Genomic DNA, 17,005 nt, shown 5'->3' on the forward strand with positions numbered 1-17,005 from the left:
TGTGGCAGGCGGGTGGGTGTGTGGGGCTGCGGGGCGCGTGGGAGGCTTGTGGAGGTTTTTTGGGCTGTTGTAGGCTTTTGCCGGCAGGCGGGGGGGCGTTGAGTGTTTTGGTGTTGCGCGTGGGGTGTTGCGGCAGGCGGGTGGGTGTGTGGGGCTGGAGGGCGCGGGGCGTGTGGGAGTGGTGTGTAAGTATTTTGGGGGGCTGTGTTGGGGCAGGTGCGGGTGTAGTTGCGGCAGGCGGGCGGGTGTGTGGGGCTGCGGGCCATGTGGCAGGGGTGTGGAGGTTTTCTGGAGTGTTGCGCGTGGCATGTTGGGTGCTGTAGGCTTTTGGGGGCGGGCGGAGGGGTGTTGAGCGTTTTGGTGTTGCGGGTGGGGGGTTGTGTCGGGGGGGCAGGTGCGTGTGTGGTTGCGGCAGGCGGGTGGGTGTGTGGGGCTGCAGGGCACGTGGGAGGCTTGTGGAGGTTTTTTGGGTTGTTGGGTGCTGTAGGCTTTTGCCGGCAGGCGGGGGGGCGTTGAGTGTTTTGGTGTTGCGAGTGGGGTGTTGCGGCAGGCGGGTGGGTGTGCGGGGCTGCGGGGCGTGTAGCAGGGGTGTGGAGGTCTTTTGGGGTGTTGGGTGGTGTATGATTTTGGCGTCGGGCGGAGCGTCTGGCGAGCGTTGTGGTGTTGCGAGTGGGGTATTCTGGCAGGCGTCAGGGCAGGTGCGGGTGTTGTTGCGGGAGGAGGGAGGGTGTGTGGGGCTGTAGGGCGCGTGTGGTGCGTGAGTGTGGTGTAAGTATTTAGTGGTGTTGTGTGTGGGGTGTTGTGTTGTGGCAGGTGCGTGTGTTGTTGCGTGAGGCGGGTGCGTGTGTGTGTGTGTAGGGCAGGGTGCGTGTGGTGAGGGGTGTGTATTTTTTGCGGGGTGTTGCGTGTGGGGTGTTGTTTTGTGTGAGGTGTGTTGTGGGTAGGTGCGTGTGTTGCGTGTGTGTTTGTGTGTGTGTGTGGTGTGAGGCGTTGTTGTGTGCGTGAGTGCGGGAGGGCGGTGTGGGCGGTGGGTGTGGAGAGGGCTGTTGTGGGGCAGAGGGGTGCCTACGGCCATACCACCCTGAGAACGCCCGATCTCGTCTGATCTCGGAAGCTAAGCAGGGTTGGGCCCGGTTAGTACTTGGATGGGAGACCGCCCGGGAATACCGGGTGCTGTAGGCTTTTGGCGGAGGGGCGCTGCGCGTTTTGCTGTTGCGGCCGGCAGGGGGGCAGGTGCGGGTGTCGTTGCGGCAGGCGGGTGGGTGTGTGGGGCTGCGGGGCGCGTGGGAGGCTTGTGGAGGTTTTTTGGGCTGTTGTAGGCTTTTGCCGGCAGGCGGGGGGGCGTTGAGTGTTTTGGTGTTGCGCGTGGGGTGTTGCGGCAGGCGGGTGGGTGTGTGGGGCTGGAGGGCGCGGGGCGTGTGGGAGTGGTGTGTAAGTATTTTGGGGGGCTGTGTTGGGGCAGGTGCGGGTGTAGTTGCGGCAGGCGGGCGCGTGTGTGGGGCTGGGGGCCATGTGGCAGGGGTGTGGAGGTTTTCTGGAGTGTTGCGCGTGGCATGTTGGGTGCTGTAGGCTTTTGGGGGCGGGCGGAGGGGTGTTGAGCGTTTTGGTGTTGCGGGTGGGGGGTTGTGTCGGGGGGGCAGGTGCGTGTGTGGTTGCGGCAGGCGGGTGGGTGTGTGGGGCTGCAGGGCACGTGGGAGGCTTGTGGAGGTTTTTTGGGTTGTTGGGTGCTGTAGGCTTTTGCCGGCAGGCGGGGGGGCGTTGAGTGTTTTGGTGTTGCGAGTGGGGTGTTGCGGCAGGCGGGTGGGTGTGCGGGGCTGCGGGGCGTGTAGCAGGGGTGTGGAGGTGTTTTGGGGTGTTGGGTGGTGTATGATTTTGGCGTCGGGCGGAGCGTCTGGCGAGCGTTGTGGTGTTGCGAGTGGGGTATTCTGGCAGGCGTCGGGGCAGGTGCGGGTGTTGTTGCGGGAGGAGGGAGGGTGTGTGGGGCTGTAGGGCGCGTGTGGTGCGTGAGTGTGGTGTAAGTATTTAGTGGTGTTGTGTGTGGGGTGTTGTGTTGTGGCAGGTGCGTGTGTTGTTGCGTGAGGCGGGTGCGTGTGTGTGTGTGTAGGGCAGGGTGCGTGTGGTGAGGGGTGTGTATTTTTTGCGGGGTGTTGCGTGTGGGGTGTTGTTTTGTGTGAGGTGTGTTGTGGGTAGGTGCGTGTGTTGCGTGTGTGTTTGTGTGTGTGTGTGTGGTGTGAGGCGTTGTTGTGTGCGTGGGGGTGTGCGTGAGTGCGGGAGGGCGGTGTGGGCGGTGGGTGTGGAGAGGGCTGTTGTGGGGCAGAGGGGTGCCTACGGCCATACCACCCTGAGAACGCCCGATCTCGTCTGATCTCGGAAGCTAAGCAGGGTCGGGCCCGGTTAGTACTTGGATGGGAGACCGCCCGGGAATACCGGGTGCTGTAGGCTTTTGCCGGCGGGCGGAGGGGCGCTGCGCGTTTTGCTGTTGCGGCCGGCAGGGGGGCAGGTGCGGGTGTGGTTGCGGCAGGCGGGTGGGTGTGTGGGGCTGCGGGGCGCGTGGGAGGCTTGTGGAGGTTTTTTGGGCTGTTGTAGGCTTTTGCCGGCAGGCGGGGGGGCGTTGAGTGTTTTGGTGTTGCGAGTGGGGTGTTGCGGCAGGCGGGTGGGTGTGCGGGGCTGCGGGGCGTGTAGCAGGGGTGTGGAGGTCTTTTGGGGTGTTGGGTGGTGTATGATTTTGGCGTCGGGCGGAGCGTCTGGCGAGCGTTGTGGTGTTGCGAGTGGGGTATTCTGGCAGGCGTCGGGGCAGGTGCGGGTGTTGTTGCGGGAGGAGGGAGGGTGTGTGGGGCTGTAGGGCGCGTGTGGTGCGTGAGTGTGGTGTAAGTATTTAGTGGTGTTGTGTGTGGGGTGTTGTGTTGTGGCAGGTGCGTGTGTTGTTGCGTGAGGCGGGTGCGTGTGTGTGTGTGTAGGGCAGGGTGCGTGTGGTGAGGGGTGTGTATTTTTTGCGGGGTGTTGCGTGTGGGGTGTTGTTTTGTGTGAGGTGTGTTGTGGGTAGGTGCGTGTGTTGCGTGTGTGTTTGTGTGTGTGTGTGGTGTGAGGCGTTGTTGTGTGCGTGGGGGTGTGCGTGAGTGCGGGAGGGCGGTGTGGGCGGTGGGTGTGGAGAGGGCTGTTGTGGGGCAGAGGGGTGCCTACGGCCATACCACCCTGAGAACGCCCGACCTTGTCTGATCTCGGAAGCTAAGCAGGGTCGGGCCCGGTTAGTACTTGGATGGGAGACCGCCCGGGAATACCGGGTGCTGTAGGCTTTTGCCGGCGGGCGGAGGGGCGCTGCGCGTTTTGCTGTTGCGGCCGGCAGGGGGGCAGGTGCGGGTGTCGTTGTGGCAGGCGGGTGGGTGTGTGGGGCTGCGGGGCGCGTGGGAGGCTTGTGGAGGTTTTTTGGGCTGTTGTAGGCTTTTGCCGGCAGGCGGGGGGGCGTTGAGTGTTTTGGTGTTGCGCGTGGGGTGTTGCGGCAGGCGGGTGGGTGTGTGGGGCTGGAGGGCGCGGGGCGTGTGGGAGTGGTGTGTAAGTATTTTGGGGGGCTGTGTTGGGGCAGGTGCGGGTGTAGTTGCGGCAGGCGGGCGGGTGTGTGGGGCTGCGGGCCATGTGGCAGGGGTGTGGAGGTTTTCTGGAGTGTTGCGCGTGGCATGTTGGGTGCTGTAGGCTTTTGGGGGCGGGCGGAGGGGTGTTGAGCGTTTTGGTGTTGCGGGTGGGGGGTTGTGTCGGGGGGGCAGGTGCGTGTGTGGTTGCGGCAGGCGGGTGGGTGTGTGGGGCTGCAGGGCACGTGGGAGGCTTGTGGAGGTTTTTTGGGTTGTTGGGTGCTGTAGGCTTTTGCCGGCAGGCGGGGGGGCGTTGAGTGTTTTGGTGTTGCGAGTGGGGTGTTGCGGCAGGCGGGTGGGTGTGCGGGGCTGCGGGGCGTGTAGCAGGGGTGTGGAGGTCTTTTGGGGTGTTGGGTGGTGTATGATTTTGGCGTCGGGCGGAGCGTCTGGCGAGCGTTGTGGTGTTGCGAGTGGGGTATTCTGGCAGGCGTCGGGGCAGGTGCGGGTGTTGTTGCGGGAGGAGGGAGGGTGTGTGGGGCTGTAGGGCGCGTGTGGTGCGTGAGTGTGGTGTAAGTATTTAGTGGTGTTGTGTGTGGGGTGTTGTGTTGTGGCAGGTGCGTGTGTTGTTGCGTGAGGCGGGTGCGTGTGTGTGTGTGTAGGGCAGGGTGCGTGTGGTGAGGGGTGTGTATTTTTTGCGGGGTGTTGCGTGTGGGGTGTTGTTTTGTGTGAGGTGTGTTGTGGGTAGGTGCGTGTGTTGCGTGTGTGTTTGTGTGTGTGTGTGTGGTGTGAGGCGTTGTTGTGTGCGTGAGTGCGGGAGGGCGGTGTGGGTGGTGGGTGTGGAGAGGGCTGTTGTGGGGCAGAGGGGTGCCTACGGCCATACCACCCTGAGAACGCCCGATCTCGTCTGATCTCGGCTGCTAAGCAGGGTCGGGCCCGGTTAGTACTTGGATGGGAGACCGCCTGGGAATACCGGGTGCTGTAGGCTTTTGCCGGCGGGCGGAGGGGCGCTGCGCGTTTTGCTGTTGCGGCCGGCAGGGGGGCAGGTGCGGGTGTCGTTGTGGCAGGCGGGTGGGTGTGTGGGGCTGCGGGGCGCGTGGGAGGCTTGTGGAGGTTTTTTGGGCTGTTGTAGGCTTTTGCCGGCAGGCGGGGGGGCGTTGAGTGTTTTGGTGTTGCGCGTGGGGTGTTGCGGCAGGCGGGTGGGTGTGTGGGGCTGGAGGGCGCGGGGCGTGTGGGAGTGGTGTGTAAGTATTTTGGGGGGCTGTGTTGGGGCAGGTGCGGGTGTAGTTGCGGCAGGCGGGCGGGTGTGTGGGGCTGCGGGCCATGTGGCAGGGGTGTGGAGGTTTTCTGGAGTGTTGCGCGTGGCATGTTGGGTGCTGTAGGCTTTTGGGGGCGGGCGGAGGGGTGTTGAGCGTTTTGGTGTTGCGGGTGGGGGGTTGTGTCGGGGGGGCAGGTGCGTGTGTGGTTGCGGCAGGCGGGTGGGTGTGTGGGGCTGCAGGGCACGTGGGAGGCTTGTGGAGGTTTTTTGGGTTGTTGGGTGCTGTAGGCTTTTGCCGGCAGGCGGGGGGGCGTTGAGTGTTTTGGTGTTGCGAGTGGGGTGTTGCGGCAGGCGGGTGGGTGTGCGGGGCTGCGGGGCGTGTAGCAGGGGTGTGGAGGTCTTTTGGGGTGTTGGGTGGTGTATGATTTTGGCGTCGGGCGGAGCGTCTGGCGAGCGTTGTGGTGTTGCGAGTGGGGTATTCTGGCAGGCGTCAGGGCAGGTGCGGGTGTTGTTGCGGGAGGAGGGAGGGTGTGTGGGGCTGTAGGGCGCGTGTGGTGCGTGAGTGTGGTGTAAGTATTTAGTGGTGTTGTGTGTGGGGTGTTGTGTTGTGGCAGGTGCGTGTGTTGTTGCGTGAGGCGGGTGCGTGTGTGTGTGTGTAGGGCAGGGTGCGTGTGGTGAGGGGTGTGTATTTTTTGCGGGGTGTTGCGTGTGGGGTGTTGTTTTGTGTGAGGTGTGTTGTGGGTAGGTGCGTGTGTTGCGTGTGTGTTTGTGTGTGTGTGTGGTGTGAGGCGTTGTTGTGTGCGTGGGGGTGTGCGTGAGTGCGGGAGGGCGGTGTGGGCGGTGGGTGTGGAGAGGGCTGTTGTGGGGCAGAGGGGTGCCTACGGCCATACCACCCTGAGAACGCCCGACCTTGTCTGATCTCGGAAGCTAAGCAGGGTCGGGCCCGGTTAGTACTTGGATGGGAGACCGCCCGGGAATACCGGGTGCTGTAGGCTTTTGCCGGCGGGCGGAGGGGCGCTGCGCGTTTTGCTGTTGCGGCCGGCAGGGGGGCAGGTGCGGGTGTCGTTGCGGCAGGCGGGTGGGTGTGTGGGGCTGCGGGGCGCGTGGGAGGCTTGTGGAGGTTTTTTGGGCTGTTGTAGGCTTTTGCCGGCAGGCGGGGGGGCGTTGAGTGTTTTGGTGTTGCGTGTGGGGTGTTGCGGCAGGCGGGTGGGTGTGTGGGGCTGGAGGGCGCGGGGCGTGTGGGAGTGGTGTGTAAGTATTTTGGGGGGCTGTGTTGGGGCAGGTGCGGGTGTAGTTGCGGCAGGCGGGCGGGTGTGTGGGGCTGCGGGCCATGTGGCAGGGGTGTGGAGGTTTTCTGGAGTGTTGCGCGTGGCATGTTGGGTGCTGTAGGCTTTTGGGGGCGGGCGGAGGGGTGTTGAGCGTTTTGGTGTTGCGGGTGGGGGGTTGTGTCGGGGGGGCAGGTGCGTGTGTGGTTGCGGCAGGCGGGTGGGTGTGTGGGGCTGCAGGGCACGTGGGAGGCTTGTGGAGGTTTTTTGGGTTGTTGGGTGCTGTAGGCTTTTGCCGGCAGGCGGGGGGGCGTTGAGTGTTTTGGTGTTGCGAGTGGGGTGTTGCGGCAGGCGGGTGGGTGTGCGGGGCTGCGGGGCGTGTAGCAGGGGTGTGGAGGTCTTTTGGGGTGTTGGGTGGTGTATGATTTTGGCGTCGGGCGGAGCGTCTGGCGAGCGTTGTGGTGTTGCGAGTGGGGTATTCTGGCAGGCGTCGGGGCAGGTGCGGGTGTTGTTGCGGGAGGAGGGAGGGTGTGTGGGGCTGTAGGGCGCGTGTGGTGCGTGAGTGTGGTGTAAGTATTTAGTGGTGTTGTGTGTGGGGTGTTGTGTTGTGGCAGGTGCGTGTGTTGTTGCGTGAGGCGGGTGCGTGTGTGTGTGTGTAGGGCAGGGTGCGTGTGGTGAGGGGTGTGTATTTTTTGCGGGGTGTTGCGTGTGGGGTGTTGTTTTGTGTGAGGTGTGTTGTGGGTAGGTGCGTGTGTTGCGTGTGTGTTTGTGTGTGTGTGTGTGGTGTGAGGCGTTGTTGTGTGCGTGAGTGCGGGAGGGCGGTGTGGGCGGTGGGTGTGGAGAGGGCTGTTGTGGGGCAGAGGGGTGCCTACGGCCATACCACCCTGAGAACGCCCGATCTCGTCTGATCTCGGAAGCTAAGCAGGGTTGGGCCCGGTTAGTACTTGGATGGGAGACCGCCCGGGAATACCGGGTGCTGTAGGCTTTTGGCGGAGGGGCGCTGCGCGTTTTGCTGTTGCGGCCGGCAGGGGGGCAGGTGCGGGTGTCGTTGCGGCAGGCGGGTGGGTGTGTGGGGCTGCGGGGCGCGTGGGAGGCTTGTGGAGGTTTTTTGGGCTGTTGTAGGCTTTTGCCGGCAGGCGGGGGGGCGTTGAGTGTTTTGGTGTTGCGCGTGGGGTGTTGCGGCAGGCGGGTGGGTGTGTGGGGCTGGAGGGCGCGGGGCGTGTGGGAGTGGTGTGTAAGTATTTTGGGGGGCTGTGTTGGGGCAGGTGCGGGTGTAGTTGCGGCAGGCGGGCGCGTGTGTGGGGCTGGGGGCCATGTGGCAGGGGTGTGGAGGTTTTCTGGAGTGTTGCGCGTGGCATGTTGGGTGCTGTAGGCTTTTGGGGGCGGGCGGAGGGGTGTTGAGCGTTTTGGTGTTGCGGGTGGGGGGTTGTGTCGGGGGGGCAGGTGCGTGTGTGGTTGCGGCAGGCGGGTGGGTGTGTGGGGCTGCAGGGCACGTGGGAGGCTTGTGGAGGTTTTTTGGGTTGTTGGGTGCTGTAGGCTTTTGCCGGCAGGCGGGGGGGCGTTGAGTGTTTTGGTGTTGCGAGTGGGGTGTTGCGGCAGGCGGGTGGGTGTGCGGGGCTGCGGGGCGTGTAGCAGGGGTGTGGAGGTGTTTTGGGGTGTTGGGTGGTGTATGATTTTGGCGTCGGGCGGAGCGTCTGGCGAGCGTTGTGGTGTTGCGAGTGGGGTATTCTGGCAGGCGTCGGGGCAGGTGCGGGTGTTGTTGCGGGAGGAGGGAGGGTGTGTGGGGCTGTAGGGCGCGTGTGGTGCGTGAGTGTGGTGTAAGTATTTAGTGGTGTTGTGTGTGGGGTGTTGTGTTGTGGCAGGTGCGTGTGTTGTTGCGTGAGGCGGGTGCGTGTGTGTGTGTGTAGGGCAGGGTGCGTGTGGTGAGGGGTGTGTATTTTTTGCGGGGTGTTGCGTGTGGGGTGTTGTTTTGTGTGAGGTGTGTTGTGGGTAGGTGCGTGTGTTGCGTGTGTGTTTGTGTGTGTGTGTGTGGTGTGAGGCGTTGTTGTGTGCGTGGGGGTGTGCGTGAGTGCGGGAGGGCGGTGTGGGCGGTGGGTGTGGAGAGGGCTGTTGTGGGGCAGAGGGGTGCCTACGGCCATACCACCCTGAGAACGCCCGATCTCGTCTGATCTCGGAAGCTAAGCAGGGTCGGGCCCGGTTAGTACTTGGATGGGAGACCGCCCGGGAATACCGGGTGCTGTAGGCTTTTGCCGGCGGGCGGAGGGGCGCTGCGCGTTTTGCTGTTGCGGCCGGCAGGGGGGCAGGTGCGGGTGTGGTTGCGGCAGGCGGGTGGGTGTGTGGGGCTGCGGGGCGCGTGGGAGGCTTGTGGAGGTTTTTTGGGCTGTTGTAGGCTTTTGCCGGCAGGCGGGGGGGCGTTGAGTGTTTTGGTGTTGCGAGTGGGGTGTTGCGGCAGGCGGGTGGGTGTGCGGGGCTGCGGGGCGTGTAGCAGGGGTGTGGAGGTCTTTTGGGGTGTTGGGTGGTGTATGATTTTGGCGTCGGGCGGAGCGTCTGGCGAGCGTTGTGGTGTTGCGAGTGGGGTATTCTGGCAGGCGTCGGGGCAGGTGCGGGTGTTGTTGCGGGAGGAGGGAGGGTGTGTGGGGCTGTAGGGCGCGTGTGGTGCGTGAGTGTGGTGTAAGTATTTAGTGGTGTTGTGTGTGGGGTGTTGTGTTGTGGCAGGTGCGTGTGTTGTTGCGTGAGGCGGGTGCGTGTGTGTGTGTGTAGGGCAGGGTGCGTGTGGTGAGGGGTGTGTATTTTTTGCGGGGTGTTGCGTGTGGGGTGTTGTTTTGTGTGAGGTGTGTTGTGGGTAGGTGCATGTGTTGCGTGTGTGTTTGTGTGTGTGTGTGTGGTGTGAGGCGTTGTTGTGTGCGTGGGGGTGTGCGTGAGTGCGGGAGGGCGGTGTGGGCGGTGGGTGTGGAGAGGGCTGTTGTGGGGCAGAGGGGTGCCTACGGCCATACCACCCTGAGAGCGCCCGATCTCGTCCGATCTCGGAAGCTAATCAGGGTCGGGCCCGGTTAGTCCTTGGATGGGAGACCGCCCGGGAATACCGGGTGCTGTAGGCTTTTGCCGGCGGGCGGAGGGGCGCTGCGCGTTTTGCTGTTGCGGCCGGCAGGGGGGCAGGTGCGGGTGTGGTTGCGGCAGGCGGGTGGGTGTGTGGGGCTGCGGGGCGCGTGGGAGGCTTGTGGAGGTTTTTTGGGCTGTTGTAGGCTTTTGCCGGCAGGCGGGGGGGCGTTGAGTGTTTTGGTGTTGCGAGTGGGGTGTTGCGGCAGGCGGGTGGGTGTGCGGGGCTGCGGGGCGTGTAGCAGGGGTGTGGAGGTCTTTTGGGGTGTTGGGTGGTGTATGATTTTGGCGTCGGGCGGAGCGTCTGGCGAGCGTTGTGGTGTTGCGAGTGGGGTATTCTGGCAGGCGTCGGGGCAGGTGCGGGTGTTGTTGCGGGAGGAGGGAGGGTGTGTGGGGCTGTAGGGCGCGTGTGGTGCGTGAGTGTGGTGTAAGTATTTAGTGGTGTTGTGTGTGGGGTGTTGTGTTGTGGCAGGTGCGTGTGTTGTTGCGTGAGGCGGGTGCGTGTGTGTGTGTGTAGGGCAGGGTGCGTGTGGTGAGGGGTGTGTATTTTTTGCGGGGTGTTGCGTGTGGGGTGTTGTTTTGTGTGAGGTGTGTTGTGGGTAGGTGCGTGTGTTGCGTGTGTGTTTGTGTGTGTGTGTGTGGTGTGAGGCGTTGTTGTGTGCGTGGGGGTGTGCGTGAGTGCGGGAGGGCGGTGTGGGCGGTGGGTGTGGAGAGGGCTGTTGTGGGGCAGAGGGGTGCCTATGGCCATACCACCCTGAGAACGCCCGATCTCGTCCGATCTCGGAAGCTAAGCAGGGTCGGGCCCGGTTAGTACTTGGATGGGAGACCGCCCGGGAATACCGGGTGCTGTAGGCTTTTGCCGGCGGGCGGAGGGGCGCTGCGCGTTTTGCTGTTGCGGCCGGCAGGGGGGCAGGTGCGGGTGTCGTTGCGGCAGGCGGGTGGGTGTGTGGGGCTGCGGGGCGCGTGGGAGGCTTGTGGAGGTTTTTTGGGCTGTTGTAGGCTTTTGCCGGCAGGCGGGGGGGCGTTGAGTGTTTTGGTGTTGCGAGTGGGGTGTTGCGGCAGGCGGGTGGGTGTGCGGGGCTGCGGGGCGTGTAGCAGGGGTGTGGAGGTCTTTTGGGGTGTTGGGTGGTGTATGATTTTGGCGTCGGGCGGAGCGTCTGGCGAGCGTTGTGGTGTTGCGAGTGGGGTATTCTGGCAGGCGTCGGGGCAGGTGCGGGTGTTGTTGCGGGAGGAGGGAGGGTGTGTGGGGCTGTAGGGCGCGTGTGGTGCGTGAGTGTGGTGTAAGTATTTAGTGGTGTTGTGTGTGGGGTGTTGTGTTGTGGCAGGTGCGTGTGTTGTTGCGTGAGGCGGGTGCGTGTGTGTGTGTGTAGGGCAGGGTGCGTGTGGTGAGGGGTGTGTATTTTTTGCGGGGTGTTGCGTGTGGGGTGTTGTTTTGTGTGAGGTGTGTTGTGGGTAGGTGCATGTGTTGCGTGTGTGTTTGTGTGTGTGTGTGTGGTGTGAGGCGTTGTTGTGTGCGTGGGGGTGTGCGTGAGTGCGGGAGGGCGGTGTGGGCGGTGGGTGTGGAGAGGGCTGTTGTGGGGCAGAGGGGTGCCTACGGCCATACCACCCTGAGAGCGCCCGATCTCGTCCGATCTCGGAAGCTAAGCAGGGTCGGGCCCGGTTAGTACTTGGATGGGAGACCGCCCGGGAATACCGGGTGCTGTAGGCTTTTGCCGGCGGGCGGAGGGGCGCTGCGCGTTTTGCTGTTGCGGCCGGCAGGGGGGCAGGTGCGGGTGTCGTTGCGGCAGGCGGGTGGGTGTGTGGGGCTGCGGGGCGCGTGGGAGGCTTGTGGAGGTTTTTTGGGCTGTTGTAGGCTTTTGCCGGCAGGCGGGGGGGCGTTGAGTGTTTTGGTGTTGCGAGTGGGGTGTTGCGGCAGGCGGGTGGGTGTGCGGGGCTGCGGGGCGTGTAGCAGGGGTGTGGAGGTGTTTTGGGGTGTTGGGTGGTGTATGATTTTGGCGTCGGGCGGAGCGTCTGGCGAGCGTTGTGGTGTTGCGAGTGGGGTATTCTGGCAGGCGTCGGGGCAGGTGCGGGTGTTGTTGCGGGAGGAGGGAGGGTGTGTGGGGCTGTAGGGCGCGTGTGGTGCGTGAGTGTGGTGTAAGTATTTAGTGGTGTTGTGTGTGGGGTGTTGTGTTGTGGCAGGTGCGTGTGTTGTTGCGTGAGGCGGGTGCGTGTGTGTGTGTGTAGGGCAGGGTGCGTGTGGTGAGGGGTGTGTATTTTTTGCGGGGTGTTGCGTGTGGGGTGTTGTTTTGTGTGAGGTGTGTTGTGGGTAGGTGCGTGTGTTGCGTGTGTGTTTGTGTGTGTGTGTGTGGTGTGAGGCGTTGTTGTGTGCGTGGGGGTGTGCGTGAGTGCGGGAGGGCGGTGTGGGCGGTGGGTGTGGAGAGGGCTGTTGTGGGGCAGAGGGGTGCCTATGGCCATACCACCCTGAGAACGCCCGATCTCGTCCGATCTCGGAAGCTAAGCAGGGTCGGGCCCGGTTAGTACTTGGATGGGAGACCGCCTGGGAATACCGGGTGCTGTAGGCTTTTGCCGGCGGGCGGAGGGGCGCTGCGCGTTTTGCTGTTGCGGCCGGCAGGGGGGCAGGTGCGGGTGTGGTTGCGGCAGGCGGGTGGGTGTGTGGGGCTGCGGGGCGCGTGGGAGGCTTGTGGAGGTTTTTTGGGCTGTTGTAGGCTTTTGCCGGCAGGCGGGGGGGCGTTGAGTGTTTTGGTGTTGCGAGTGGGGTGTTGCGGCAGGCGGGTGGGTGTGCGGGGCTGCGGGGCGTGTAGCAGGGGTGTGGAGGTCTTTTGGGGTGTTGGGTGGTGTATGATTTTGGCGTCGGGCGGAGCGTCTGGCGAGCGTTGTGGTGTTGCGAGTGGGGTATTCTGGCAGGCGTCGGGGCAGGTGCGGGTGTTGTTGCGGGAGGAGGGAGGGTGTGTGGGGCTGTAGGGCGCGTGTGGTGCGTGAGTGTGGTGTAAGTATTTAGTGGTGTTGTGTGTGGGGTGTTGTGTTGTGGCAGGTGCGTGTGTTGTTGCGTGAGGCGGGTGCGTGTGTGTGTGTGTAGGGCAGGGTGCGTGTGGTGAGGGGTGTGTATTTTTTGCGGGGTGTTGCGTGTGGGGTGTTGTTTTGTGTGAGGTGTGTTGTGGGTAGGTGCATGTGTTGCGTGTGTGTTTGTGTGTGTGTGTGTGGTGTGAGGCGTTGTTGTGTGCGTGGGGGTGTGCGTGAGTGCGGGAGGGCGGTGTGGGCGGTGGGTGTGGAGAGGGCTGTTGTGGGGCAGAGGGGTGCCTACGGCCATACCACCCTGAGAGCGCCCGATCTCGTCCGATCTCGGAAGCTAATCAGGGTCGGGCCCGGTTAGTACTTGGATGGGAGACCGCCCGGGAATACCGGGTGCTGTAGGCTTTTGCCGGCGGGCGGAGGGGCGCTGCGCGTTTTGCTGTTGCGGCCGGCAGGGGGGCAGGTGCGGGTGTGGTTGCGGCAGGCGGGTGGGTGTGTGGGGCTGCGGGGCGCGTGGGAGGCTTGTGGAGGTTTTTTGGGCTGTTGTAGGCTTTTGCCGGCAGGCGGGGGGGCGTTGAGTGTTTTGGTGTTGCGAGTGGGGTGTTGCGGCAGGCGGGTGGGTGTGCGGGGCTGCGGGGCGTGTAGCAGGGGTGTGGAGGTCTTTTGGGGTGTTGGGTGGTGTATGATTTTGGCGTCGGGCGGAGCGTCTGGCGAGCGTTGTGGTGTTGCGAGTGGGGTATTCTGGCAGGCGTCGGGGCAGGTGCGGGTGTTGTTGCGGGAGGAGGGAGGGTGTGTGGGGCTGTAGGGCGCGTGTGGTGCGTGAGTGTGGTGTAAGTATTTAGTGGTGTTGTGTGTGGGGTGTTGTGTTGTGGCAGGTGCGTGTGTTGTTGCGTGAGGCGGGTGCGTGTGTGTGTGTGTAGGGCAGGGTGCGTGTGGTGAGGGGTGTGTATTTTTTGCGGGGTGTTGCGTGTGGGGTGTTGTTTTGTGTGAGGTGTGTTGTGGGTAGGTGCGTGTGTTGCGTGTGTGTTTGTGTGTGTGTGTGTGGTGTGAGGCGTTGTTGTGTGCGTGGGGGTGTGCGTGAGTGCGGGAGGGCGGTGTGGGCGGTGGGTGTGGAGAGGGCTGTTGTGGGGCAGAGGGGTGCCTATGGCCATACCACCCTGAGAACGCCCGATCTCGTCCGATCTCGGAAGCTAAGCAGGGTCGGGCCCGGTTAGTACTTGGATGGGAGACCGCCCGGGAATACCGGGTGCTGTAGGCTTTTGCCAGCGGGCGGAGGGGCGCTGCGCGTTTTGCTGTTGCGGCCGGCAGGGGGGCAGGTGCGGGTGTCGTTGCGGCAGGCGGGTGGGTGTGTGGGGCTGCGGGGCGCGTGGGAGGCTTGTGGAGGTTTTTTGGGCTGTTGTAGGCTTTTGCCGGCAGGCGGGGGGGCGTTGAGTGTTTTGGTGTTGCGAGTGGGGTGTTGCGGCAGGCGGGTGGGTGTGCGGGGCTGCGGGGCGTGTAGCAGGGGTGTGGAGGTGTTTTGGGGTGTTGGGTGGTGTATGATTTTGGCGTCGGGCGGAGCGTCTGGCGAGCGTTGTGGTGTTGCGAGTGGGGTATTCTGGCAGGCGTCGGGGCAGGTGCGGGTGTTGTTGCGGGAGGAGGGAGGGTGTGTGGGGCTGTAGGGCGCGTGTGGTGCGTGAGTGTGGTGTAAGTATTTAGTGGTGTTGTGTGTGGGGTGTTGTGTTGTGGCAGGTGCGTGTGTTGTTGCGTGAGGCGGGTGCGTGTGTGTGTGTGTAGGGCAGGGTGCGTGTGGTGAGGGGTGTGTATTTTTTGCGGGGTGTTGCGTGTGGGGTGTTGTTTTGTGTGAGGTGTGTTGTGGGTAGGTGCGTGTGTTGCGTGTGTGTTTGTGTGTGTGTGTGTGGTGTGAGGCGTTGTTGTGTGCGTGGGGGTGTGCGTGAGTGCGGGAGGGCGGTGTGGGCGGTGGGTGTGGAGAGGGCTGTTGTGGGGCAGAGGGGTGCCTACGGCCATACCACCCTGAGAACGCCCGATCTCGTCCGATCTCGGAAGCTAAGCAGGGTCGGGCCCGGTTAGTACTTGGATGGGAGACCGCCCGGGAATACCGGGTGCTGTAGGCTTTTGCCGGCGGGCGGAGGGGCGCTGCGCGTTTTGCTGTTGCGGCCGGCAGGGGGGCAGGTGCGGGTGTGGTTGCGGCAGGCGGGTGGGTGTGTGGGGCTGCGGGGCGCGTGGGAGGCTTGTGGAGGTTTTTTGGGCTGTTGTAGGCTTTTGCCGGCAGGCGGGGGGGCGTTGAGTGTTTTGGTGTTGCGAGTGGGGTGTTGCGGCAGGCGGGTGGGTGTGCGGGGCTGCGGGGCGTGTAGCAGGGGTGTGGAGGTCTTTTGGGGTGTTGGGTGGTGTATGATTTTGGCGTCGGGCGGAGCGTCTGGCGAGCGTTGTGGTGTTGCGAGTGGGGTATTCTGGCAGGCGTCGGGGCAGGTGCGGGTGTTGTTGCGGGAGGAGGGAGGGTGTGTGGGGCTGTAGGGCGCGTGTGGTGCGTGAGTGTGGTGTAAGTATTTAGTGGTGTTGTGTGTGGGGTGTTGTGTTGTGGCAGGTGCGTGTGTTGTTGCGTGAGGCGGGTGCGTGTGTGTGTGTGTAGGGCAGGGTGCGTGTGGTGAGGGGTGTGTATTTTTTGCGGGGTGTTGCGTGTGGGGTGTTGTTTTGTGTGAGGTGTGTTGTGGGTAGGTGCATGTGTTGCGTGTGTGTTTGTGTGTGTGTGTGTGGTGTGAGGCGTTGTTGTGTGCGTGGGGGTGTGCGTGAGTGCGGGAGGGCGGTGTGGGCGGTGGGTGTGGAGAGGGCTGTTGTGGGGCAGAGGGGTGCCTACGGCCATACCACCCTGAGAGCGCCCGATCTCGTCTGATCTCGGAAGCTAAGCAGGGTCGGGCCCGGTTAGTACTTGGATGGGAGACCGCCTGGGAATACCGGGTGCTGTAGGCTTTTGCCGGCGGGCGGAGGGGCGCTGCGCGTTTTGCTGTTGCGGCCGGCAGGGGGGCAGGTGCGGGTGTGGTTGCGGCAGGCGGGTGGGTGTGTGGGGCTGCGGGGCGCGTGGGAGGCTTGTGGAGGTTTTTTGGGCTGTTGTAGGCTTTTGCCGGCAGGCGGGGGGGCGTTGAGTGTTTTGGTGTTGCGAGTGGGGTGTTGCGGCAGGCGGGTGGGTGTGCGGGGCTGCGGGGCGTGTAGCAGGGGTGTGGAGGTCTTTTGGGGTGTTGGGTGGTGTATGATTTTGGCGTCGGGCGGAGCGTCTGGCGAGCGTTGTGGTGTTGCGAGTGGGGTATTCTGGCAGGCGTCGGGGCAGGTGCGGGTGTTGTTGCGGGAGGAGGGAGGGTGTGTGGGGCTGTAGGGCGCGTGTGGTGCGTGAGTGTGGTGTAAGTATTTAGTGGTGTTGTGTGTGGGGTGTTGTGTTGTGGCAGGTGCGTGTGTTGTTGCGTGAGGCGGGTGCGTGTGTGTGTGTGTAGGGCAGGGTGCGTGTGGTGAGGGGTGTGTATTTTTTGCGGGGTGTTGCGTGTGGGGTGTTGTTTTGTGTGAGGTGTGTTGTGGGTAGGTGCATGTGTTGCGTGTGTGTTTGTGTGTGTGTGTGTGGTGTGAGGCGTTGTTGTGTGCGTGGGGGTGTGCGTGAGTGCGGGAGGGCGGTGTGGGCGGTGGGTGTGGAGAGGGCTGTTGTGGGGCAGAGGGGTGCCTACGGCCATACCACCCTGAGAGCGCCCGATCTCGTCTGATCTCGGAAGCTAAGCAGGGTCGGGCCCGGTTAGTACTTGGATGGGAGACCGCCCGGGAATACCGGGTGCTGTAGGCTTTTGCCGGCGGGCGGAGGGGCGCTGCGCGTTTTGCTGTTGCGGCCGGCAGGGGGGCAGGTGCGGGTGTGGTTGCGGCAGGCGGGTGGGTGTGTGGGGCTGCGGGGCGCGTGGGAGGCTTGTGGAGGTTTTTTGGGCTGTTGTAGGCTTTTGCCGGCAGGCGGGGGGGCGTTGAGTGTTTTGGTGTTGCGAGTGGGGTGTTGCGGCAGGCGGGTGGGTGTGCGGGGCTGCGGGGCGTGTAGCAGGGGTGTGGAGGTCTTTTGGGGTGTTGGGTGGTGTATGATTTTGGCGTCGGGCGGAGCGTCTGGCGAGCGTTGTGGTGTTGCGAGTGGGGTATTCTGGCAGGCGTCGGGGCAGGTGCGGGTGTTGTTGCGGGAGGAGGGAGGGTGTGTGGGGCTGTAGGGCGCGTGTGGTGCGTGAGTGTGGTGTAAGTATTTAGTGGTGTTGTGTGTGGGGTGTTGTGTTGTGGCAGGTGCGTGTGTTGTTGCGTGAGGCGGGTGCGTGTGTGTGTGTGTAGGGCAGGGTGCGTGTGGTGAGGGGTGTGTATTTTTTGCGGGGTGTTGCGTGTGGGGTGTTGTTTTGTGTGAGGTGTGTTGTGGGTAGGTGCGTGTGTTGCGTGTGTGTTTGTGTGTGTGTGTGTGGTGTGAGGCGTTGTTGTGTGCGTGGGGGTGTGCGTGAGTGCGGGAGGGCGGTGTGGGCGGTGGGTGTGGAGAGGGCTGTTGTGGGGCAGAGGGGTGCCTATGGCCATACCACCCTGAGAACGCCCGATCTCGTCCGATCTCGGAAGCTAAGCAGGGTCGGGCCCGGTTAGTACTTGGATGGGAGACCGCCCGGGAATACCGGGTGCTGTAGGCTTTTGCCGGCGGGCGGAGGGGCGCTGCGCGTTTTGCTGTTGCGGCCGGCAGGGGGGCAGGTGCGGGTGTCGTTGCGGCAGGCGGGTGGGTGTGTGGGGCTGCGGGGCGCGTGGGAGGCTTGTGGAGGTTTTTTGGGCTGTTGTAGGCT

General features: G+C 64.0%; 17 non-coding genes across 17 annotated transcripts; all 17 read left to right on the forward strand.

The window, feature by feature from the left end:
• Positions 1-1,063: 1,063 nt before the first annotated feature.
• Positions 1,064-1,182, forward strand: LOC128911973 (5S ribosomal RNA). Its single transcript, XR_008467306.1, has one exon. It is a non-coding gene; the product is annotated as a 5S ribosomal RNA (ribosomal RNA).
• A 1,141-nt stretch (positions 1,183-2,323) lies between these two features.
• On the forward strand, positions 2,324-2,442 carry LOC128912052 (5S ribosomal RNA). Its single transcript, XR_008467384.1, has one exon. It is a non-coding gene; the product is annotated as a 5S ribosomal RNA (ribosomal RNA).
• A 732-nt stretch (positions 2,443-3,174) lies between these two features.
• On the forward strand, positions 3,175-3,293 carry LOC128912174 (5S ribosomal RNA). Its single transcript, XR_008467505.1, has one exon. It is a non-coding gene; the product is annotated as a 5S ribosomal RNA (ribosomal RNA).
• A 1,136-nt stretch (positions 3,294-4,429) lies between these two features.
• LOC128912114 (5S ribosomal RNA) lies at positions 4,430-4,548 on the forward strand. The gene has a single exon (XR_008467445.1). It is a non-coding gene; the product is annotated as a 5S ribosomal RNA (ribosomal RNA).
• Positions 4,549-5,694: 1,146 nt separating this feature from the next.
• Positions 5,695-5,813, forward strand: LOC128912175 (5S ribosomal RNA). Its single transcript, XR_008467506.1, has one exon. It is a non-coding gene; the product is annotated as a 5S ribosomal RNA (ribosomal RNA).
• Positions 5,814-6,949: 1,136 nt separating this feature from the next.
• Positions 6,950-7,068, forward strand: LOC128911976 (5S ribosomal RNA). The gene has a single exon (XR_008467307.1). It is a non-coding gene; the product is annotated as a 5S ribosomal RNA (ribosomal RNA).
• Positions 7,069-8,209: 1,141 nt separating this feature from the next.
• On the forward strand, positions 8,210-8,328 carry LOC128912054 (5S ribosomal RNA). The gene has a single exon (XR_008467386.1). It is a non-coding gene; the product is annotated as a 5S ribosomal RNA (ribosomal RNA).
• Positions 8,329-9,062: 734 nt separating this feature from the next.
• LOC128912155 (5S ribosomal RNA) lies at positions 9,063-9,181 on the forward strand. The gene has a single exon (XR_008467486.1). It is a non-coding gene; the product is annotated as a 5S ribosomal RNA (ribosomal RNA).
• A 734-nt stretch (positions 9,182-9,915) lies between these two features.
• Positions 9,916-10,034, forward strand: LOC128912071 (5S ribosomal RNA). The gene has a single exon (XR_008467403.1). It is a non-coding gene; the product is annotated as a 5S ribosomal RNA (ribosomal RNA).
• A 734-nt stretch (positions 10,035-10,768) lies between these two features.
• Positions 10,769-10,887, forward strand: LOC128911985 (5S ribosomal RNA). Its single transcript, XR_008467316.1, has one exon. It is a non-coding gene; the product is annotated as a 5S ribosomal RNA (ribosomal RNA).
• A 734-nt stretch (positions 10,888-11,621) lies between these two features.
• Positions 11,622-11,740, forward strand: LOC128911983 (5S ribosomal RNA). Its single transcript, XR_008467314.1, has one exon. It is a non-coding gene; the product is annotated as a 5S ribosomal RNA (ribosomal RNA).
• A 734-nt stretch (positions 11,741-12,474) lies between these two features.
• Positions 12,475-12,593, forward strand: LOC128912085 (5S ribosomal RNA). The gene has a single exon (XR_008467416.1). It is a non-coding gene; the product is annotated as a 5S ribosomal RNA (ribosomal RNA).
• A 734-nt stretch (positions 12,594-13,327) lies between these two features.
• LOC128912072 (5S ribosomal RNA) lies at positions 13,328-13,446 on the forward strand. Its single transcript, XR_008467404.1, has one exon. It is a non-coding gene; the product is annotated as a 5S ribosomal RNA (ribosomal RNA).
• Positions 13,447-14,180: 734 nt separating this feature from the next.
• On the forward strand, positions 14,181-14,299 carry LOC128911978 (5S ribosomal RNA). Its single transcript, XR_008467309.1, has one exon. It is a non-coding gene; the product is annotated as a 5S ribosomal RNA (ribosomal RNA).
• A 734-nt stretch (positions 14,300-15,033) lies between these two features.
• LOC128912230 (5S ribosomal RNA) lies at positions 15,034-15,152 on the forward strand. Its single transcript, XR_008467554.1, has one exon. It is a non-coding gene; the product is annotated as a 5S ribosomal RNA (ribosomal RNA).
• Positions 15,153-15,886: 734 nt separating this feature from the next.
• Positions 15,887-16,005, forward strand: LOC128911981 (5S ribosomal RNA). Its single transcript, XR_008467312.1, has one exon. It is a non-coding gene; the product is annotated as a 5S ribosomal RNA (ribosomal RNA).
• A 734-nt stretch (positions 16,006-16,739) lies between these two features.
• Positions 16,740-16,858, forward strand: LOC128912073 (5S ribosomal RNA). Its single transcript, XR_008467405.1, has one exon. It is a non-coding gene; the product is annotated as a 5S ribosomal RNA (ribosomal RNA).
• The last annotated feature ends 147 nt before the right edge of the window (positions 16,859-17,005 follow it).

Source organism: Rissa tridactyla, chromosome 6 (genome assembly GCF_028500815.1).
Source record: "Rissa tridactyla isolate bRisTri1 chromosome 6, bRisTri1.patW.cur.20221130, whole genome shotgun sequence".
NCBI lineage: Eukaryota > Metazoa > Chordata > Aves > Charadriiformes > Laridae > Rissa > Rissa tridactyla.